Here is a 24,993-nt window from a genome sequence, read left to right as displayed (position 1 = left end):
CACCTCCTCCCTCACTACTGTTCTGGGCCTTAAACAGTCCTTCCAGGTGAGGCAGCACTTCACTTGTGCATCTATTGGGTTCATATACTATGTTCGGTGCTCCCAGTATGGCTTCCTGTATATCGGTGAGACCCGATGTAGATATGGAGACTGCTCCACTGAGTACCTTACCTCCATTCGCCAGACCAAGCGGGATCTCCTAGTGGCCACCTATTTTCATTCCCCTTCCCATTCAGATATGTCCATCCATGGCCTCCTCCACTGTCATGATAAGGCCACATTTAGGTTGGAGGAATGACACCTTATATTCCATTTGATTAGGCTCCAACCTGTTGGCATAAACATTGATTTCTCAAGCTTCTGGAAATGCCCCCCACCACCTCCCATCCACTTTTCTCCCTCTCATCTTACCTCCTTGCCTGCCCCTCCCCCCCTTTTCTTTCTTCCATGGCCTTCTGTCTCTTTCACCAATCAACTTCCCAACTCTTTACTTCATCCTTCCCGCTCAAGGTTTCACCTATCACCTGGTGTTTCTCTCTCCCCTCCCTCCACCTTTTAAACCTACTCCTCAGCTTATTTTTCTCCAGACCTGCCAAAGGGTTTCACCCTGAAACATCAACTGCACTCTTTCCCTAGATGCTGCTTGGCCTGCTGAGTTTATCCAGCATTTTGTATGTGTTACCTAAGTACTGTAAATAGGATATGGAATTGTGAAAAGTATTGGCCTGGATTTTGCCATCAATGGTGAAACTAAGGAACTCTTCGTTAACCTGTTCCAGAAGAGGAAATGATCATTGAGGCATGAACTTCTCCTTTCTCAATGCAGCTAGGCATCAATTAAATTAAATCTCTGGCAGCCAATCTTTGGAATGTGGGAGAAAGCAGAGCATCTGGTAAAATGCACATGATCATAGGAATAATGTGTAACAGAAGGCAAAGAATGGTTGTAGATGTGTCATATTCTGCATGGAGGTCAGTGACCAGTGGCGTGCCTCAGGGATCTGTTCTGGGACCCCTTCTCTTTGTGATTTTTATAAGTGACCTGGATGAGGAAGTTGAGGGATGGATTAGTAAATTTGCTGATGACACCAAGGCTGGGGTGTTATGGATAGTGTGGAGGGCTGTCAGAGGTTACAGCAGGACATCGATAGGATGCAAAACTGGGCTGAGAAGTGGCAGATGGAGTTCAACCCAGGTAAGTGTGAGGTGGTTCATTACAATAGGTCAAATATGATGGCAGAATATAGTATTAATGGTAAGACTGTTGGCAGTGTGGAGGATCAGAGGGATCTTGGGGTCCGAGTCCATAGGACACTCAAAGCTACTGTGCAGTTTGACTTTGTGGTTAAGAAGGAATAAAGTGCATTGACCCTCATCAACCAAGGGATTGAGTTTAAGAGCCAAGAGGTAATGTTACAGCTATATAGAACCCTGATCAGACCCCACTTGGAGTACTGTGCTCAGTTCTGGTCGCCTCACTACAGGAAGGATGTGAAAATGTTGGAGAGGGTGCAGAGGAGATTCACAAGGACGTTGCCTGGATTGGGGAGCAATCCAGGCAATAGGTTGAGTGAACCTGGCCTTTTCTCCTTGGAGTGACAGAGGCTGAGAGATGACCTGATAGAGGTGTATAAGATGACGAGAGACATGTTTCCCATGGCTGAAATGGCTAGCATGAGAGGGTAGTTTTAAGGTGCTCGTAAGTATATACAGAGGCGACATCAGGGGTAAATTTTTTACGCGGAGAGTGGTGAGTGTGTGGAATGGGCTGCCAGTATTGGAGTATAAAAGTTGCATTGTTTGCTGTGTAACCAAAACTATGTAGTCAGCTTTGAACTTGCTATTTGCTATGCATGTATCCAATTTAGTGGGAGAATAAAATCTGAAGAATGTAGAAGACAATGGTGTGTTAATGAGAGGTAGCTAAGAGATGTAGATTATGTAGTCAGCTTTGAGTTTGCTATTTGCTATGCATGTATCCAATTTAGTTTGCTGTGTAACCAAAACTATGTAGTCAGCTTTGAACTTGTTATTTGCTATGCATGTATGCAATTTAGTAGGAGAATGAAATCTTAAGAATGTAGAAGATAATAGGTGTTAATGAGAGGCTAGCTAAGAGATGTAGATTATAATGGTGTGTTAATGAGAGGTAGCTAAGAGATGTAGATTAGAACATGATTAAGTCAATGCATAGAAACAATAGTGGCGGATGTACTTGTGATACACAACTGTAGACCGATTGGATATGTTAATGCAACTAAACCAGGAGATTGCTATAAAAATGCTATGTACGAGGATCGGTGGGCAGTCAGCGACTATCAATGACTGTCTCAGCTTTGATTTGCAAATTAAAGTTTAATACTTCTTGAAGAATCTTCTGCGCCTCCTGGTCGTTTGTGGGGCACAAGAAACCACGACAAAATTGGCGACCGTGGCAGGACCGGAAAGAGACCAGCGGAAAGGAAACGGCAGATTGGGGACGCTTCCCAGTCCTCTAGGGACCCCCACAAGGCTAACAGAATTAAGGGTGAACCCAAACAAAAAGTAAGCGCTTTTTGTGACAATTTGGACTAAGAATTCTGTTGGTTTTGGGGAGGTCTTGGAGTCTCAGAAGTGTAGAACCACTGCCGAAGGGTCTCTCCGGTCCAAAGAATCTGGCAGAATTGGGGGTTAACAGGAGGCTCAGAGGATTGATCAAGAACACTGCAGTGAGGGTAAGTACAAATAAGCTAATAAGAAGTTAAGTGAAGAAAAATTCCACGTGGTGTTGGTAAGTCCCTGTAGACACTGCTTCGTATAAAACGAAGGTCTGAACGGACAGGGAAAGGGAAAATAGAGAAAATCCTCATGGATACCGCCTTAAGAGATAAGGGTCTGAATAGACGAGGTGCATAGAGAAAATCCCTGTGGATACCGCTTTGTATAAAATGAAGGTCTGAGCGGGCAGGGAAAGGAAAATAGAGAAAATCCTCGTGGATACCGCCTTAAGAAATAAGGGTCTGAATAGACGAGGTGCAAAGAGAAAGTTCTGTGGATACCGCTCTGAATAGAGGTCTGTACGGGCAGAATAGAATAGGAAACAACGACAGTCCAATATATAGTTTAAAGCGCTGGTAGACAGACGATAGACTAGGCATAGAATTAGAGTAAATAATATTATCCTGTAAACGAACTGTGGATCTCTGTGTTACGCCTGTGCCCAACTCTGAGGGGCCGAGGGGTGCAGTGTAGCCCCCTCCTTTTTGAGAATCGCAAGATAGCTATTAAGGTCAGGAGACCCAGGAAATTAGAGAGAGATGTTTGGAATGTCTTGGCCCCTCGGCGATACAAAGCTACGGGAAACGGCCATTGTCTCTTGGAGACGGAATTGTGTATTGAGTACTGTGCTTCGTGGAGGCCCTCAGGCAACGTGGGCTGGTTGGGGGATGGCATCATTCCACCCTGATTGACATCTGAGACCTCGTGAGTGGGGATAAAAGAGGGTCTGTGGGGAACAGCCCCTCAGACGCACCAGAAGAAACGCTAGAAATCCTGTAACAGTGTAATAGCGAAAGCCGGTGGAAAGCCACGTGCGTCCTTTTCCATTTGCCTCGGAATTGGTGGGCCTTGCCACAGAAGAACGGCTTTAGCTAACAACAAAGGAGAAATCAGCCCCAACGACTCTTGAAGGATTGACATCATAAAAGGAATGGGCAAGTTTTAATCCGTCTCTCTCTCCAACCAAAAGCTGCAGCTTGAATGAACTTGAGTGACTTTTATATTTCCATCGGACAATACATTATCCCCTAGACAACGATAGAGCTATTTCTTATTATTATACCCGCGCTTTTAGATTTAGTATTGACGACGTATATTATCTGTATGTTTGTATCGATGTTATTTTTGTGTATTTTTATCAATAAATACTGTTAAAAATAGTACCATCAGACTTCAACGGACCTCTCTATCTTTGCTGGTAAGTGACCCAGTTACGGGGTACGTAACATCTGAAATACCTTAAAAAGAGAGAACAACATGACAGGTAAAGGAACGGCAGTAGAGATTCTGAGCAAAAAATCCCAGTAAATAAATATGAGATCACAAAAACTTCAGAAAAATGGGAAAAAAGAACCAAAAACCTGGTCACAAAGTGGCCAAGAGAAGGAACGTTTGATGTAAGCTTGTGCGAAGAAATAGAGACACTAATTAAAAATTACAAACCAAAAGATAAATCTAAGAAAAGAGGGCAAAAAAGAGAATGAGAAATGGAAGTGCTAAATCTCTTCAGAACGGAGGGAGAAAGGCTGAGGAGGACAGGTAGAATATTGATTACAAGCGAGGAAGACACTAAGGTGCTGGAGAAACAGCCTGTTAGAGAGAGAGGAAAGTACAGTGAGAAGCTGGCTTCAGCTCCGTACCCGGATGTGAAAGAAACAGGAAAGCCCCCTCCCTATAATGAGGAAGGAACCCCTAAGCAGTGCCCCCTGCTGACGGGAACAGTAAACATGCAGGGAGAAGTACAAGTTTGGGATAATGAGGAGGAAAAAAGACAATACGAGAAGGAAAAAGCAGCGATATGGAAGGAGATACAGGCAGAAAGGAATAAAGGTGGAACAGGCAAAGAGAGAAATGGAAGAAGAGATTGAACGGATGAAATACTTGAGAGAGGAAAAGGAGTATGAGGAGTATCGGTTATACTATAGAAATAAACAGACTAGAAAAGAAAGTGGCTCATCAGGGCAGGAAGAGATGAGGCATTCAAGAGGAAGTGGAAAAAAGATAGGAGATGAGAGTCTTGGAGAAACTCAAGAGAGAAGGGAATCAAACACGAGTAAGGATCATGAGGAGTCCCTGCCACAGGTGTACAGACACGGACAGGAAGAAAGAGAAGGTGACTCATTGGATGAGCAAGAGTTAAGTGGAGAGAGAGAGGATGCGAGAATTTGTGGGGAAGAGGTAGGAGGCAGAAGCCTAGAAGAGCAGAAGGAGGCGGTAGGGAAGCGACTAGCGGAAGTAGAGAGAGAGCTAGATAAGTTACTGAGAGGGGATTGCCAGAGGAAATGCGAAAAATACTCCAGGGGCCAACCAAGTATTGAATCAGGACAGAAAGGAAGGACTCCACAGGGAGACCGAGGGAAGAAGAGGACCCCGGAGAAATTTGTGTGGGAGGCAGTAAAGACATACCCTGAGACAGATGGGGAGTCAGGTGAGGAGGAGAGCCAGGGTAGGTAGGAAGAAGGAGGAAGAATGATGCCGTTGTTAGTTAAAGGATCAGGACAAGTGCAGTATATCCCTTGGGGATCCCAGGACCTAGAAGGGCTGAAAAACACTCTGCCCAATCTATATGAAGGAGTAGGGAAATGGATTAGAGCCTTTGAAGAAGAAACGGCGGGACGATTATTGGCTATGGGAGATTTGAAGGCACGATTGATAAGGTTGATGGGAACCTCCAAATTTAACGAACTAATGGAAATGGCTGGCATAGTAAACTCGAACGACCCGAGAACTGATGGAGACGGGTTTGACAGAGTGAGGCAGAGGGTATGGCAGGCCCTCAGGAAGCTTTACCCACCCAAAGTGGACCCCAAAGCCTTAAAAGGGGATCCACTGGGAGACACTGAAAACCCAGCAGCCTACGTAGAAAACCAGTTGAAAAGGTGGAGACTGGAGACTGAGCAAGAGGTGGAAAATAGCTTATTTATCACCACGCTGTTCCGACATAGCATTTTGGAGGCAATGCCTCCGCAAGTAAAATCCAAACTGGAGGAAGTGGTTGGGCTGACGTCAATGACCCCACAAGAATTTAGAGACCACGTAGTCCATGCGGTTGAGAAATACTGGAAAGACAAATGAAGGTTGGCTGAGCAGCAGGAAGAGGTGCAAAGAAAGTTAATACAAATGCAGCTCGAAGAATTCAAAAAGATGGAAAAAGAGAAAAACAAAAAGATGCTGCCAGCAACCACCGGTCCGAGTACAGCCATCAAACTGGATGAAGCACCGCTATATGGAGGAACCGATCATACTGTAAGACAAGGGCCTGAAAACCCCATGCCAATAATCAATGTCTTTGGAGGAGCATTCCCGCAAATGCCCTATCAGGAACTGACTAAATTCAAACAGCCCAGACTGGACTGGAAGTCCCAAGGAGGGGGACAGAGGAGCTATGGGCAGAGGGGACCAGTGAGGAAACAGGGGGAAAGAGAGGTAGAGAGATTGTGCTGGGGATGTAATCAGCCAGGTCACATGAGAAGAGATTGTCCGTTTACACCATGGCCTGTCACACACCAGCAGGAACCGATAAGAAGGGAACTAAAGGTTAGCCAAGGACCAGCCCCCACAGGCCCAAGCGGACCTGTGAACCCCTATGTGAGGTATTAGGGGTGCCCTGAGAACTCGAGTGGGAAGGGACATTACCCAATGATAGCATGGGAGGCAGACGAGGAACCCATTGTTCAGGTTATGTTAGAAGGGCAACTGACACCAATGATGATAGATACTGGAGCCACGTACACTTGTGTACAGCCACAGTATGCCCTTCACCTTCCCATGACAGGAAAGTTTATTAAGACGGTTGGGTTCTCTGGGAAAACACAGTTGACACAGTGCACGGCTCCAGTGCAGTTGAGAATGGGAAATAAAGGAATTGTTTTGCCAGTGCTAGTATTTAAAGGAACTCCGATTAATTTGTTAGGCAGAGATGCCTTATTGAAACTGGAATTAAAATTAGAATGCACCAGAAATGGGCTGAGTGTGGAAAGAGCAGGGGCTCAACTGATAGTGCGAGAAGACAAGAAGGCTAATGTCTTTTGGATAGGAGACATCGCAGATCAGATTCAGGAAACCTGGGAAAAATGGAAAAAGGGCATGCAGGCTATATTACCCAGGGCTGTAATGCCCAAATCTGAGCTACATTGTACAGTGATTTTTGACGAGACTCAGAACAGGGAGTTAGAGGAGAGATGGCACCTGGAGGCATGTACCCAACAGCACCTGGAAGGGGAGGCTGTGATAATTGGAAAGCAAGGGGCAGCTTTACAAGTTAAGTGGAACACCTTTTTAGAAAAATGGTACAGGATACCGGAGGCTGTGCCCCACATAACGTTGTTGGTAAACAAGGGATATCAGTCTAAAGACTTAGGACCCTTAGTTAAGAGTGCTGAAACCGTAACAGTGTGGAGGAAAATCACGCCAGAGGTGCGGATATCAGAAGACAATTGCATTAAAATAATGGTAAGTGTAGATATGGTAGGGACAGTGAGAGAGGTCGAAATAACTCCCCAACCACACATGCCATTGTTGGGAAAGGAAAGAGGCCAACAGAAAGATAGAAGGTTAGATGAGTTGCCATCTATTCTGTGGTCACAGCATGACACGGACGTAGGGAAAATAAAAACAGCTAGTCTGGTGGAAATAAGGCTGAAAAGGGGAGCAATTCCACCCAGGAGACCACAATACCCTCTAAGACCAGAAGCAGAAGAGGGAATAGCATCGACAGTGCAAGGGTTGCTTGAAATAGGAGTGCTTAAAAGAACAAACAGTCCATGCAATACCCAGTTGCTGCCGGTCTTAAAAGCAGATAAATCTAAGTGGAGATTGGTGCATGATTTGCGAGCGGTAAATGATGTGGTAGAGGACTGGCCAGTGGTAGTCCCCAACCCACACACGCTTTTGACTAATGTTCCACCAGAAGCAAGTTACTTTTCAGTGATTGATTTGTGTTCAGCTTTCTTTAGTATTCCTCTAGCCGATCAGTGTCAGTATTTGTTTGCATTTACTTACAGAGGTGCTCAGTATACCTATACCAGAATGCCGCAAGGGTTTAAACATTCACCACATGTTTTTAATCAGGTGTTGAAGGCAGACCTAGAGGGCATACCATTGGAAAGTACATTGTTACAGTATGTGGATGACCTGTTGATTTGCTCCCACAGCGAGGAACAGTGTGAGCAGGACACTATAACTCTGTTAGAGAAGCTGGCGCACGGAGGACATAAAGTATCCAAAAAGAAACTGCAATTTTGCACGCAGCAAGTGGAATACTTAGGCAGGGTAATATCCAAGGGAGTGAAGGCGATAGCACCAGATCAGATTGAGGCAATAACTAAGGCCCCAAAACCCCAGACTGTAGGGCAGATGATGACGTTGTTGGGAATGGCAGGGTACAGCTCAGATTGGATAGGCGAATATGCTAAGATTGTGGCACCTTTGAGAAAGATAATGAAAGAAGCAGGACATACAAATTTGAAGAACGGCTTACAGTGGAATGAAGAGGCGGAGATAGCTTTCAATACTATTAAGCAGGAATTGCAGTCAGCACCAGCATTAGCTTTGCCTGACTACGAGAAGGTTTTTCATTTGTATGTATCCAACCAACAGGAGGGTTATGTCACAGCGGTTCTAACACAAGAGACAGGCACAGGGAAAGCAAAGCAACTGATAGCATACTACAGTACGAGACTAGATGAGGTGGCTCAGGGGTACCCACCCTGTTATCAGGGATTGGCGGCGCTGTACTATACATATGAAAAGGCATCATCTGTAACCCTGGGCTATCCTGTGACTCTGTACACACACCACAAAGTAGCAGAATTGCTGGAAAGAGGGAAATTTGTGCTGACGCCAGCCAGGATAGCAGCGTATCAGATGCTATTGACATTTCCTGACATAACTATACAGAGATGCACTACCAGTAATATAGCCAATTTTGTCCCTTTGGGCTATGAAGGAGAACCCCATGATTGTGTAGGGAAGACAATGGCATTTGCCAAATTAAGAGCAGATTTACGGTCAGAACCACTAGAGGATGTAGATAAAAAGGTTCTGTTCGTAGATGGCTCTTGTTATAGGGATTATGATGGAAATCACGCAGGGTTCTCAGTAGTGCAGCAGGATCAGTCGAGCTTTAAGATTATTAGGATGGAGTCCTGTCCCCAACCGTGTTCCGCCCAACTAGCGGAAATCAAAGCCCTGACAGCTGCGTGTGAAATGATGGAAGGTGAGAAAGTAGACATCTATACTGATTCAGCATATGCTCATGGAGTATGCCATTTGTTCGGGGCAGTGTGGAAACAGAGAGGTTTTAAAAAAGTAGTGGAGATCCCATACAACATTGTCAGCGAATTCTAGACTTAATAAAAGCCATGATGAAACCTAAAGCATTGGCTATAGTAAAATGCCAGGCACATAAAAAGGGAAATGATGTAATAACAAAGGGAAATCAAGCTGCGGACGAGGCAGCCAGAAAAGCATCTGGATGTTCATCAGCTGTCATTGCCCCCCAGGTAAGCCTAACTCCAGAACCTGTGGTAGAGGACCTAATTGAAATACAAGGTAAGGCAACTTTGGCAGAACAGACAATGTGGAGACGAAGGGGGGCCAAGCAGAACCTGGAAGGCTTGTGGAGCATGGAAGACGGTTTGTTGGTAGCGCCCACCCCTCTACTGACGATTCTGATTTCAGAAGCGCATGGGATTGACCATTGTGCAAGGGGGGAAGTGATAAAGAAAATAAAGAAGGATGGTTTTTGGTCACCTTATTTACAGGCTTCAGTGGACTTTGTCTTGTCACAGTGCGAGGTATGCGCACAGAATGCAGGGTTCGGACAGCAGACTGGTTAGAAAGTAGACTCGGAGGATGGGGAGCACGGCTGACTAAAATGGCAATAACTGTCAGTATTGTATTGTTGAGCTGTGCGCTTGTGCTGTGTTGTTTTCTTCCTTGTCTCAAGTCTCTTGTAGTGCGTGCTGCAACCAAACAATTTCCGATGCTCATGGCAATTACTGAAGCAAGCTTAGTGGAGAAAGAAACACCGAAAATGTATCGTTACAGCCTACAACACCTACAGGATGAACAAGAGCAAAACGACAGTGTGGGAGTAGATTGTAAGGGCTTCTGAGTTTTTTTTCCCTGTCTCAGGTACAAAGGGACAGGTTTTTGGCTCAGCGGCCCAGGGTAACAGGGAGAGAATACTTTGAGGTCTTGGTGCAGAAAATTATAGTTTAACCCGAGATTTGGGAATAAGTGCTTGAGTTCATTGGGGCTTTTGTGCGCGGACTCTTAGTCTTCTTTCTCTGTGTGAGACCCTATGGGTCTCAAAGGGGGGATATATTGGAGTATAAAAGTTGCATTGTTTGCTGTGTAACCAAAACTATGTAGTCAGCTTTGAACTTGCTATTTGCTATGCATGTATCCAATTTAGTAGGAGAATGAAATCTTAAGAATGTAGAAGATAATGGGTGTTAATAAGAGGCTAGCTAAGAGATGTAGATTATAATGGTGTGTTAATGAGAGGTAGCTAAGAGATGTAGATTAGAACATGATTAAGTCAATGGGTAGAAACAATAGTGGCGGATGTACTTGTGATACGCAACTGTAGACCGATTGGATATGCTAATGCAACTAAACCAGGAGATTGCTATAAAAAATGCTATGTACAAGGATCGGTGGGCAATCAGCGACTAGCTCAATGACTGTCTCAGCTTTGATTTGCAAATTAAAGTTTAATACTTCTTGAAGAATCTTCTGCGTCTCCTGGTTGTTTGTGGGGCACAAGAAACCACGACACCAGCAACAGTGGTGGAGGCGGATACGATAGGATCTTTTAAGAGATTCCTGGATAGGTGCATTGAGCTTAGAAAAATAGAGGGCTATCGATAACCCTAGGTAATTTCCAAAGTAAAGATATGTATTGTGCAGCAGGGTTTCTATGTTTCCATATGGTCAGCAGTAGAGGTCATGGTCAAACACAGCTTATTAGAGCTTATTTGAACATCTTTTATTCCTTCTTGAAATGATTTAGAAATAAAATATTTAACCTTATAACTTGGAGTGCTACAAAACACTTTTACACATCTCATGCCAAAATGATGTTTTCAGTGTATTTCTCTATAAGAGTAATCTCAGATATCAAAATGATATTCAATCATTATGCAGGAGAAGATTACAGTACAGTGGCTAATGGAGCAATTCCTTAAAAACTAAACAAATCTGTGATTTATTCTTTAAATTACATGACTACTGAAATTATAAGAACATTTCTAATTTACATGACAACTCATCATAATCCAATCTATCTACCTTCACTATTTGTTTTTGTATTTTTCTTAATTCTTTCAAAAGATTTATGACTTGAAGACCTTTATTTATCTACTGAAGCAACTAGAACTGTGTACAAAAATTCTGAGTATGTTCATGCAAATGATTTATATTTGTGAATTATTATTTTGACTCAATAGCAAGTTTTGTAAATACCCTCAGTAGCCACTTTATTACATATTTGTGGTAAACTATGTATACCTGTCGGGACACGCCCCTCTGCTGACTGCTCCTGTGGCTCCTCCCACAGATCCCTGTATAAAGGCGATTGGAGGCACTGCTCCCCCCTCAGTCACCGAGATGCTGTGCTCCGTTTTGCTGCTAATAAAAGCATATCGTTCACCTCCCTTCTCCAAGAGTTATTGACGGTGCATCAATTTTATTAGCAGCAATTTTAAAACATGGAGAGCATTTTACGACCCGACAGATTGGATATTGACCCTCAATCTCCGGAAGCCGGCATCGCTTTTGAACTCTGGCTTGCATGCTTCCAATCATAACTGGAGGAGATTCGTGTGACCGAGCCTGCCACGATGCACAAAATTCTCCTCTCCAGAGTCAGTCCGTGGGTCTACTCCCTGATCAGGGACCTGCCAACCTACCAAGGGGCACTGGACGCCCTCAAAAGACAATACCTGCGGCTGGTAAACACCATCAACACAAGACATCGCTTAGCGACACAGCGGCAGCAGGCTGGAGAGTCGAGCGCTGAGTTTGTCCGGGCCCTACAGACACTTGTGGGGGCCTGCGACTGCAGGGGACTGACGGCGGAGCAGCATGCGGATCTCCTGGTACAAGACACCTTCGTTACGGGGATCAGGTCAGTGTACATGTGCCAGCAGCTGCTGGAACATGCCGATCTTACCTTACATTCGGCGATCGAGCTGGCCAACACGCTGGAGGCTGCTCTGTACAATGCTGATGCTGTCCAGGCGCACGATCTCCCGCCGGCCTCATGGACGCTGCAGACCCTGCAACCCGCCAGCGAAACGACCTCGGCTACTGCCAGTCGCAAGTCCATGAAGTCCCCACAACCCGCCGGTGAATCGACCTCGGCTGCTGACAGTCGTGAGTCTGTGAACTCCCCGCAACCCGCCGGCGAATTGACCACGGCTCTTGCCAGTCGCAAGTCCGCGCAGTGTTACTTCTGCGGACTCGAAAAGCACCCCGGCCTGAGAAGCTACCTGCTCCAGCTGCGGAAAGAAGGGCCACTTCGCCAAGGCCTGTGAGTCCAAACCATGAGCGGGGTCGAGCAGCGCCATGTGCGAGGCATGGGGGTCGCCATCTTGCCTGCCCGCCGCGTGCGAGGCATGGGGGCGGCCATCTTTGTCAGCGCCATCTCGCCCTGCCTCTGACCTACGGGTGCTTACCGGGCACCAAGACGGTGATACAACTCTGGCCTCCGTGACCCTCGACCAAAGCGCTCCACACCAGCTCGCAAGGTCAATGATGGACATCCTGGTGGAGGGGCACAGGACTAGCTGCCTGTTTGACACGGGCAGCACTGAGAGTTTTATTCACCCGGACACAGTGCAACGCTGCGGACTCGTGACACAGCCGGTAAGCCAGAAGGTCACCATGGTTTCTGGATCACATTCCATAGACATCCGGGGGGGTTGTGTAGCGACATTGGTGGTGCAGGGCACAGAATATCGGGACTTCGCGGTCGACTGGTTATGCCTCAACTGTGTGCCCCTGTGCTATTGGGGCTCAACTTCCAGAGCCACCTGAAAAGTGTGAGAATGGAGTATGACGGGCCCCTCCCACCAATCACTGTCAGAAATCCTGAGTTTTGTGAGACTTCGTCATATACCCCGCTACTGACCACACACACACCGACCCGCACATCCCACCCAACACCATGCCAACGGCCGCCCTACTGACACCAGTTGCAGCCTCTCCACCCTCAAGATCCCTCCCCCACCGCTGTTCACCAACCTGACCCCCGACTGTAAACCTGTGGCAACTAAAAGCAGAAGGTACAGCGCGGGGGACAGGGCCTTCATTAAGTCGGAGGTGCAGCGGCTGCTCAGGGAGGGGATCATTGAGCCAAGCACAAGTCCTTGGAGGGCCCAGGTGGTCATTGTTCGGACCGGGCAGAAAAATAGGATGGTCGTGGACTATAGCCAGACCATCAATAGGTTCACGCAGCTTGACGCGTACCCCCTACCCCGCATCGCGGATATGGTCGATCAGATAGCTCAGTACAAGGTGTACTCGACCATAGACCTGAAATCCGCTTACCATCAGCTCCCCATCCACCCGGAGGACCGCCCCTACACCACCTTCGAGGCGGCCGGCAGGCTCTATCATTTCCTGCGCATCCCCTTCGGTGTCACGAATGGTGTCTGTGTCTTCCAGAGGGAAATGGACCGGATGGTGGACCAGTGCCAACTGAAGGCCACGTTCCCATAGCTGGATAACATCACCATCTACGGTTACGACTGGCAGGATCACGACATCAACCTCCAACGATTTTCCCAAGCGGCCAAAGCTCTTAACCTCACCTATAACAGGGACAAGTGTGTGTTCGGAACCACCCGACTTGCTATCCTTGTGAATGTCATGGAGAACGGGGTCATCGGCCCTGACCCCAACCATATGCGCCCCCCTGTTGGAATTCCCTCTTCCCACCACCCTCAGAGCCCTCAAACGGTGCCTGGGCATTTTTTTCCTATTATGCCCAATGGGTCCCTCACTATGCAGACAAGGCCCGTCCCCTGGTCAAGTCCACCGCATTTCCCCTCTCAGCCGACGCCCACGCGGCCTTCAGCCGCATTAAAGGGGACATTGCCAAAGCAACGACGCATGTGTTGGACGAGACCATTCCCTTCCAAGTAGAGAGTGACGCCTCCGACTTCACGCTGGCTGCTACCCTCGATCAGGCAGGAAGGCCGGTAGCATTCTTCTCTCGTACCCTTCAGGGCCCTTAAATTCGGCACTCCGCGGTGGAGAAAGAAGCCCAGGCCATAGTGGAAGCTATTAGGCACTGGAGGCACTAGCTCGCCGGCAAAAGGTTCACCTTGCTGACTGACCAGCGCTCCGTTGTGTTCATGTTTAACAACCAACAGCGGGGCAAGATCAAAAATGATAAAATTTTGAGGTGGAGAATAGAACTCTCCACCTACAACTATGACATCCTGTACCGGCCTGGAAGGCTCAATGAGCCCCCTGATGCCCTATCACGGGGAGCATGTGCCAGCGCGCAGCTCGACTGGCTATATGCCCTCCATGCAGATCTTTGCCACCCGGGGGTCACCCGACTTTACCATTTCGTGAAAGCCCGGAACCTGCCTTACTCCCTTGAGGAAATCAGGACGATGACCAGGGACTGTCAAGTCTGCACTGAGTGCAAACCGCACTTCTACCATCCTGAAAAGACACAACTTATCAAGGCCACCCGCCCCTTTGAGCGACTGAGTGTCAACTTTAAGGGCCCCCTTCCCTCCACCGACCGCAATGTCTACCTTCTCAACATAATCGACGAGTACTCGTGGTTCCCCTTTGCCATCCCCTGCCCCGATACCACTGCCACGCCCGTCATAAAAGCTCTGCGCCAGCTTTTCACTCTGTTCGGATATCCCTGCTATATCCACAGTGATAGAGGGTCCTCATTTATGAGTGACGAGCTGCACCAGTACCTGTTGGCTAGGGGTATTGCTACTAGTAAGACCACGAGCTATAATCCCTAGGGGAATGGACAGGTGGCGAGGGAGAATGCCACTGTGTGGAAGGCCACACTCTTAGCCCTTAGGTCAAAGGGATTGCTGGTCTCTCGCTGGCAGGAGGTCCTCCCTGAGGCATTCCATTCCATCTGCTCCCTGTTATGCAGGTCCACCAATGCCACCCCTCATGAGCGACTCTTTTCTTTTCCCAGGAAGTCTGCCACTGGGACCACCCTACCGGCTTGGCTGATGTCCCCAGGGCCAGAAACATGTGAGGAGCAATAAATACTCCCCGATGGTTGAGAGGGTTCACCTACTTCATGCGAACCCCCAGTACGCCTACGTGGTCTTACCTGATGGGCGGGAGGACACGGTCTCCATCCGCGACCTGGCGCCCGCAGGAGCACCAGACCCCTACCCTGAACACTCCACGGTGACAATGAACCCCGTACCCACTGATGTATATACCCATGAGACACCGCGCACAACAAGCCCTACAGACTCCTCATGACACTCCCATACCAGGCGCCATGCACACGCATGAGGGATTACTGATGCCTAACGGGCTGGCACCTCAAGTCCGGCCGGAGCCAGCACAACCACCGTCACCGGTGCAATCACCACTGGTGCTACGTAGATCGCAGCGACAGACTTGACCACCTGATAGACAACCTGTAAATATACTTGTAAGAAACTTCGCCCTGTGGGGACTCTCTTTCAAAACAAAGTGGGGGTGAATGTGGTAAACTATGTATACCTGTCGGGACACGCCCCTCTGCTGACTGCTCCTGTGGCTTCTCCCACAAACCCCTGTATAAAGGTGATTGGAGGCACTGCTCCCCCCTCAGTCTCCGAGATGCTGTGCTCCGTTTTGCTGCTAATAAAAGCCTATCATTCGCCTCCCGTCACCGAGAGTTATTGATGGTGCATCAATACTCTGTTGCATTATGCAGATATCTAATCAGCTAATCATGCGGCAGAAACTCAATACGTAAAAGTACGCAGACATCACCAAAAGGTTCAGTTGCTGTTCAGAGGAAACGCCAGATGTGGTGGATTAAGTTTCTCAGAATGTCAGTCAGGATCGGGCCAGCATACAATGCGTCTTCGCTTGACATCTTCCAGATTGCCTACAAAAATGTCTATTTTACTTCTTTTACACCTGTTTTTCATCTTAAATGTGTTTCTGGGACTGGTAGAGCCTGTGATTTACAGTCAGGAGATCAAACGAATGATCTGTTTCAAAGAAGATTCTGGGAAGTGAGTCCATACTCAGACAGCTTTGATGCGAACAAACTTTGAGATGGCACTGATTAAAGTGTACATTAATTGCCAATTAAAACATCAAGGAAGAGTGAAACATTGAGACGAATGCAGAAGGTGAGCAATAGTTTAATGCCAACTGCCTTTCTTTTCGATCGCTGCCTAGGAGACTGTGAGCAGCCTGTTGCTGTGTGGCTCGATATGACAAGTGGATAGGCCTCTCTGCATCATTTGTGCAGTGTCCTTCTCTTTTGATAATGAAGGAAGACGGTATCGTGGTTCTGCATTTATGGATTGGACTACTGTGGTTACAGACTGTGGATTTTTATCAGACTTATGGCTTTTTTTAGTCTGTGTTTTTTTGCTTGTTCCTTTCCATTTTGTTGTGCAAGCAAGGTGTTTGGGAGTCAATGCTTTTGTTGCACTCTGTTCATTTAGTTGTACGAGGGGAGGGGTTTTGGGGTTGATGTTCTCACTTTGTTCTGTTCATTTTTTTGTGCAGGGAGGGGGGATTGGGGGTCAATGATCTTGGTTTGTTTTGTGCACGGGAGGGTGGATTTGATTCTCTGTGAACGATTTTCATGTTTATTCTTTGTTTCAGGGCTATCAGGAGGAGAAGAATCTCAGAGATATATATGGGTACATATTGTGATAATAAATGAACCTTTGATCTACTGCGATTTTCATGCTCAAGTTGCTAGCATTTACAGAGAATGGTGCAATAATCAAACAAACATCAAGTGTGTGGTAGTTTTGTGCACGAATAGGTCTTGTTAATGAGAGAGGTCAGAGGACTGCACTGGTTCAGGCTGACAGGAAGGCAACAGTAACTCAAATAACCTCCTGTTACAACATTTGTGCAGAAGAACAACTCTGAATGCACAACACATCGAACCTCGAAGTGGATGGGCTACAGCAGCCGAAGACCATGACCATGACCATACACTCAGTGGCCACTTAATTAGTTCCAGGAGGTACATAATAAAGTGGCCACTAAGTGTATACATGTTACATGAGCGTGGTGGTGGACAAACCCAAGTGCAGAACACGGGCGTGGAGGAAGAGTCAGGAGGCGTTATTGACGTAGCGAGCGTGGAATCGGTATCCAGGAGCGATGCTAGACTTAGAACTGGCAGTCCTAAGAACCATGAAACGCAGGAGTCGACCAACGAACTGGCAGTTCCTTGTTGTGTTTCCATGGTTTTTATCCTGCAGTTACTGATGGGAAGCAGGTGTGTGTAATTTGCTGAATGGGGAATGATTGGAAATCAGGCAAGGGGGTTAGGGCCCAATTAAGGAGGTAATGGGGAATTGCCAGACGGGACTATGACAGTACCCCTCCCTTAATGGGAGCCTCCAGCCCTGTGTGGATGGTCCCGATGAAAATGCTGGATGAGGGAAGGGTCTAGGATAAAGAAGCAGGGGACCCAGGAACACTCTTCTGGACCGTACCCTTCCATACAGGGTATTGGAAACCCCTGCCCCTACGGCACACATCCAGTAGTCTTCGAACAGTGTATGCCGGATGGTTGTCGATGATATGGGCAGGTGGGGTAGTCTCAGCCAGGGGATACAAGGGGCTGACGGATACTGGCTTTAACTGGGAAACATGAAAAGTCGGGTAGGTGCGCATAGATCTTGGCAGTTTTAGGCAGACCTCTGCGGGATTGATAACACTTTCGACCTTGAATGGTCCCAGGAAGCGAGGGGCGAGTTTCTTATGCTCGTTCTTGAGTGGGATGTCCTTGGATGAAAGCCACACCATCTGCCCCGGTTGGTACTCAGGCGCCAGAGTCCGGTGTCAGTCGGCCGTCTTCTTACTGTGTTTTGCTGATCCGAGTAGGGCCGTGCATGTCTCCTCCCAAGCCTTAAGGCACCAATCGATATGGTCCTGAACCAACGGTACCTCAATCTTCTTTTCTTGTGCGGGGAACAGCAGGGGTTGGTACCCCAGGGAGCACTCGAATGGAGACCTTCCAATGGCCGAGCTCACTGGAGAGTTGTGGGCGTTCTCAACCCACGGGAGGTGGTCGCTCCAGGTCGACGGGTTGTTTGCCGTTACACAATATAGCATTGCCTCCAGGTCTTGGTTGACCCATTCCGTCTGCCCGTTTGTCTGGGGCTGGAAGCCGGATTACAGGCTGACCAATGAACCTGAGGCTTGACAGAAAGCCTTCCATACCTGTGAGACGAACTGGGGACCTCGATCAGAGACAATGTCTGTGGGGATTCCGTGCAGGCAGAAGACAATAGACAAAAAGTGCAGAAGTAGACCATTCGGCCCTTCGAGCCTGCACTGCCATTCTGAGATCATGGCTTATCATCTACTATCAATACCAGGTTCCTGCCTTGTCCCCATATCCCTTGATTCCCCTATCCATAAGATACCTATTTAGCTCCTTTTTGAAAGCATCCAGAGAATTGGCCTCCACTGCCTTCCAAGGCAGTGCATTCCAGACCCCCACAACTCTCTGGGCGAAGAAGTTTTTCCTTAACTCTGTCCTAAATGACCTACCCCTTATTCTCAAACCATGCCCTCTGGTACTGGACTCTCCCAGCATCTGGAACATATTTCCTGCCTCTATCTTGTCCAATCCCTTAATAATTTTATATGTTTCAATCAGATCCCCTCTCAATCTCCTTAATTCCAGCATGTACAAGCCCAGTCTCTCTAACCTCTCTGCGTAAGACAGTCCAGACATCCCAGGAATTAACCTCGCTCGCTGCTACGCTGAACTTCCTCAACAGCCAGGATGTCCTTCCTTAACCCTGGAGACCAAAACTGTACACAATACTCCAGGTGTGGTCTCACCAGGGTTCTGTACAAATGTAAGAGGATTTCCTTGCTCTTGTACTCAATTCCCTTTGTAATAAAGGCCAACATTCCATTAGCCTTCTTCACTGCCTGCTGCACTTGCTCATTCACCTTCAGTGACTGATGAACAAGGACTCTAAGATCTCTTTGTATTTCTCCCTTACCCAACTCTACACCGTTCAGATAATAATCTGCCTTCCTGTTCTTACTCCCAAAGTGGATCACCTCACACTTATTCACATTAAACGCCATCTGCCAAGTATGGTGGACGAGATGATCTGTGGTTTCTTGAGAGGAAGGGAGTTTAGGGAGGGCAACAAAGTGCACTGTCTTGGAGAACCGTTCTACCACGGTGAGTACAGTGGTGTTCCCATGTGAAGGGGGTAGACTGGTGACAAATCCTGGGGCGATGTGCGACGAGGGACAGGTAGAGGATGAAGTAAACTTGCAGGTGGCCAATGAGAGGCTTTTCCCCGGGCACAGATGGAACATGCCGAGACATAGGAATGAGTATCCGCCTCCATGGACGGCCACCAAAAGTGTTTTTTCAGGAGCGCTAGGGTCCGATCACTCCCGGGGTGGCAGGCGAACCAAGACGCATGTCCCCATTGGGGAACCTGAGACCTGATGGAAACGGGCAAATACAGGTGATCGCCGGGTCCATTGCTGGGGTTGGGGTCATCCCGTTGGGCTCCTTTTACTTTGGACTCAATCTCCCAAGTGAGGGTGGCGACCACACACGGTGGTGGTAGGATAGTCCCTGGGCTGGAAGTGTCCTCCTTGGAGTCATATTGGTGGGAGAGCGCGTCCAGCTTCCTGTTCTTGGACCCTGGATGATATGTGAGGGAAAACTTGAACTGGCCAAAAAAATAATGCCCAACAAACCTGGGGGGGGGGGGGGTGTTCAAACGTTTGGCAGTCTGAATATACCCCAGGTTTTTTATGATCAGTCCGTACCACAAATGGTTGTTTTGCCCCCTCCAGCCAGTGCCTCCATTCTCCCAATGCTAGTTTGGCTGCCAGGAGTTCCCGATTCCCCATGTTGTAATTCCAAGAACAGTTGGCGAGAACTGAAGGAGCAGGGGTGAAGCTTTTCATCCCAAATTGACAATTGGGACAGGACTGCTCCTATCCCGGAGTCAGAGGTGTCCACCTCCACAATAAATTGACGGGCTGGGTCAGGATGGACCAGGATGGGAACAGTAGTGAAATGTCTCTTCAGGTCTGTGAATGCTGAATCAGCTTCGGAGCCCCAACAGAAGGGGGTAGTAGGCGATATAAGCCGAGTAAGGGGGGCTGCTACTCGACTGTAGTCTCTGATAAATCGGCGGTAGAAATTTGCAAACCCCAGGAATCATTGAAGTTGTTTGAGGGTCGTGGGCCTAGGCCATTCTTCCACTGCCCGGATCTTCTCGGGGTCTGCTCTCACCTGCCCGCTCTCAATGATATAACCCAGGAAGCTGACCGAAGGAATGTGGAACTCACTTTTCTCTGCCTTCACAAATAGTTGGTTTTCCCACAGTCTCTGGAGGACTTGACGGACATGGTGAATGTGTTCTTGGGGGGGTGCTAGAAAATATCAGGATATCATTGAGGTAAATGAATACAAACCAATTAATAAAGTCCCTCAGTATGTCATTAATGAGGGCTTGAAAAACGGCAGGAGCATTGGTGAGGCCAAATGGCATGACCAAATATTTGAAGTGGCTCAGAGATATATAAAAGGCCTTCTTCCACTCGTCCCCCTCCCTCACCCTGACTAGGTGGTAGGCGTTCGGAAGGACCAGCTTTGAGAAAATGGTGGCTCCATGCAGTGGTTCAAAAGCCGAACTAATGAGGGGTGGAGGGTACTTATTCTTAACTGTTATACTGTTTAGGCCTCTGTAATCAATACAAGGATGAAGCAACCCGTCCTTCTTTTCTATCGGGGAAGATGAAGGTCTGATCACGCCCGCCGTGAGGGACTCACTGATGTACTTCTCCATGGCCTCTCTTTCCGGTCGGGATAGGTTAAAAAGGCGACTGGTGGGTAGCGAGGCTCCGGGGATATGGTCGATGGCACAATCATATGGGCGGTGCGGAGGCAGGGAAAGGGCCTGTTGTTTACTGAATACCGGTCCCAGGTCTTGATATTCTGTAGGGACTCGGGACAAATCGAGGGGTTCCGGGACAGGCGGGGTCACGGTAGCTTCCCTGGGAGATGGGGCTAATTTCAGATAGTTGGCATGGCAAGACTGGCTCCATTTGGCTATCCTCCCGGTAGACCAGTTGATGTGGGGATTGTGTTGGGCCAGCCATGGATACCCTAGAACTATCAGGACTTGAAGTGAACAAATGAGACTGAATTGTAGACTGAACCTCCTCCCGATGGTTGCCGGATAGGATCAAGGTCAGGGGCAGCGTACAGGGGGTCACCCGAGCCAGCAGTTTTCCATCCAGGGCCTGGGCCTCCAGGGGGGTAATTAGCAGCTTGCAAGGTATTCCAGCCTGGGAGGCTATGTTTTCATCCAGCAGATTGCCCTCGACACTGGAATCCACCAAAGCGGATAGGGACAGAGACTGTCGTTGGTAATTCACAGTAGCTGGGATCTGCATCTGAGTCTGGGGGGGCTGAAGGGAGTATTGTCCAGCTCACCAGGGCCCCCTTTTTCACTGGTGCACTTCCCTTTTAGCCACTGAGGGCAAGAATCACAGGAATGTCCTGGCTGGCCACAATAGAAACAATCCCCAGCTCTCCACCTCCAAACTCATTCGGCTGGGGAGAACCGGTTCTGTCCCAGCTGCATCGATTCCTCCCCCAGGGTTGTGGGGACAGTCGGAACAGGAGCTACACTTGGAGCGGCTGGGGAAGGGAGGCTGGCTGGGACTGATTAGGTGGACCGTGGGTTTCCCCGAGAAGCGCTCTTGAAGTTGATAATCTAACCAATAGTGAGATCAGAGAGTCCAGACAGTCTGTGTCATCCCTCGCTGCCAGTCCATCCTTTATCTTGTCCTAGAGGCCCTGTCAAAATACCTCCCGTAGAGTCTCGTCATTTCACCGAGTCTGCGGCTAAGATTCGGAACTCGATGGAATACCTTGCTACGCTTCGCGAACCCTGAAAAAGAGTCAGCAAGTGTTTAGTAGCATCCTTACCGCGAATGGGTTGTTCGAAGACCTTCCTCATTTCAGCAACAAATGTGGGGAAGGAGGAACAAACCTCTGGTCGGTTATCCATATCGCGGTTGCCCAAGCCAAGGCATCCCCTCGTAGCAGTCCCATGATGTACGCAATCTTAGATTTATCTGAAGCGTAGGTACATGGCTGTAGCTCAAAGACCAGATAGGATTATAACAGGAAGGCCTAACACCTCCCTCCGGATGGAGGAAGGGAAGTGGAAACTCCGTCCACCTGCTCACTGACCTTCTGTGCATTCGTGGACAGCGTCCAAAGGTTTTCTGTGACCTCACTAAGTAGTTGGTCGTGGGCTCCCGGTAGGTAGCCCTGACTGGTGAGGGCCTGTTGTATGGGATCCGTGTCCGCCGCATTCATTATGACCAGTTCATTCTGTTACATGAGCGTGGTGGTGGACGAACCCAAGTGCAGAACACGGGCGTGGAGGAAGAGTCAGGAGGCGTTATTGACGTAGCGAGTATGGAGTCGGTATCCAGGAGCGATGCTAGACTTAGAACTGGAAGTCCTAAGAACCATGAAATGAGGTTACTCACACTGAAGTCAACCAATGAACTGGCAGTTCCTTCTTCTTCTTCTATTTCCGGCAGTTTAGACGCATCTAGGCATATTACTGCCCTCCACAGGATGTACAGAATTTCAAGAAACTCAAATTCTCAAATATAAACTAGTCACACGTAGAAACAGAAAATAATTCCTACTTGCCTGCTCTGTAAGGAAGACTTTGCAATGCCATCCACAATTTCATTTCCTTCTACCCCAGCATGCCCAGGTATCCATGTAAATCTGACTTCACAACCTATCTTCCCTACTCTAAACAAAACTAAGAGAATCTCAATAACTATGTCAGGATGAGCTTTTGATTTATTCCCTTTTATAGCCTCTAAGGCAGCAGCAGAATCTGAACAGATGATAACCCTGCATGGTTGAGAGTCTTCTATCCACCATAAGGCCCAGAGGATTGCTAATAATTCTGTTGCAAAACCTGGTGACCAGTTGAGACACGTACATCCCAAATCCTGCCTTACTGCTCTCTGGGTCCACTGAGCGATCAGTAAAAATCTTCAAGTAAGAGCCCCATTTATTATTTAAATATTCATTTACGATCAATGCTGTTGAAATTGCTCTGCTTCCTTGAAGCTGAGAAAGGAGGAATAGGTCTACTTCTGGCTCTGGCAAAAGCCAAAAAGGAATGGGTGGCAAGCAAATTCAGTCAGCTATATCTTCATCAATCAGTTTCAATTTCACAGCCCAGATATTAACCAAATCTAAAAATGGATATCTTTTAATTTTACTTTGGTGCTCTGACATCTCCTGCAAAAGACATTTTGATGGACAGCTGTGATTGAAGCCATTTAGTTTTACCCAATACTGCAGGCCCAACTTAACTCGTCTTAAAGAAGAGGTCAATACTCCCCAATGCCATTAGGCTTTACAATTCTACCGCCAGGACTTAAGAACTTTTTAAAAGCTATTATTAATGCTTTTTGAGATAGTGATTTAGATGCATATCATATTTTTTTTTTACTGAGTTAAGTATTGTATGTAATTAGTTTTGCTACAACAAGTGTATGGGACATTGGAAAAAAAGTTGAATTTCCCCATGGGGATGAATAAAGTATCTATCTATCTATCTATCTATCTAAATGTAGAGGTGCTTCTTCCATCTCCACACATAATGAAAGCTCCACAACAGAGTCTAAGTGCTTTGAACTGCACAGTGTCTAATTTTTCAAGCACTGCCGTAGCAGCGGAACCATAATCAATACAACCATAATCAATTACTGATCTAATCATAGCTAGATATATTAAGTACATAGTTTCTCGCCCTGCTCCCCAGTCATATCCAGCAATATTCTTATAAGATTTAAAACTTTCTCACACTTTCCAATTGTTTTATCTATACAAACCCTCCAAGTAAGTCTTTCATCAAACCAGATGCCTAAAAACTGGAATACCTTGACTCTTTCTAATGGAGAATCATATAGACACAATTCACAATCAGGAATCTTTCTTCTAAAGCCAAAAATCATATATTTGGACTTAGAAGCAGAAATCCTGAAACCCCATTTGTTTGCCCAGTTTTCAACTGATCTTAAAGCCTTTTGTACCTGATTTTATACTTGACATTTCTTCCTTTTTTCCAGATTGCACCATCATCTGCAAAGAATGATTTGCCAAATCCTGTACCTACCTGCTCAAAGATATCATTTATCATGACATTAAAAAGAACTGGACTAATGATGCTTCCTTGAGAGGTACCATTATCTATTTTAACTGACTTGGAGTTTGTTCTGCCTATTCTTGTTCCCCCTCTGATCCCATCTCTCATCCGTGCCGGGTCTTTACCATTCCCTCCGACCTTCAACTCTGAGGCAGAGCGCTCTGTCCTCATTAAGGGCCTCACCTTTGTCCCCCTTCGCCCACACCTCAGTGAGTTCTGCGTACGCCATGACGCTGAACTCTTCTTCCGCCGGCTCCGTCTCCGAGCTTACTTCTTTGACAAGGACTCTCCTACACCCACCGATGACCCCTTCTCCCGTCTTCAACCCTCCTCCTCTTCATGGACACCCCGCTCTGGATCTCTTTATTGCTAATTGCTGACGGGACATCAACTGTCTTGACTTCACCACACCCTGTTCCAATTCCAACCTCACTCCTTCTGAACGTTCTGCTCTCCGCTCCCTCCGCACCAATCCCAACCTCACTATAAAACCTGCTGATAAGGGGGGAGCTGTTGTTGTCTGGCGTACTGACCTTTACCTGGCCGAGGCACAGCAACAACTCTCTGATACCTCCTCTTATTTACCCCTTGATCATGACCCCACTAAGGAGCACCAGGCCATTGTCTCCTATACCATCACCAACCTTATTAGCTCCAGGGATCTCCCATCCACTGCCACCAACCTCATAGTTCCCACACCCCGCACTTCCCGTTTCTACCTCCTACCCAAGATCCACAAACCTGCCTGTCCAGGTAGACCTATTGTCTCAGCTTGCTCCTGCCC

At 47.5% G+C, this 24,993-nt stretch overlaps 1 protein-coding gene across 1 annotated transcript in view; it reads right to left on the bottom strand.

Annotated features, from left to right (window-relative positions):
• Positions 1-24,993, bottom strand: part of tmem67 (transmembrane protein 67) — a 162,310-nt gene that overhangs the window by 36,761 nt on the left and 100,556 nt on the right. The gene's annotated exons all lie outside the window — the stretch shown is intronic.

Source organism: Hemitrygon akajei, chromosome 1 (assembly GCF_048418815.1).
Source record: "Hemitrygon akajei chromosome 1, sHemAka1.3, whole genome shotgun sequence".
NCBI lineage: Eukaryota > Metazoa > Chordata > Chondrichthyes > Myliobatiformes > Dasyatidae > Hemitrygon > Hemitrygon akajei.
This window is presented reverse-complemented; position numbering and strand designations above follow the sequence as displayed.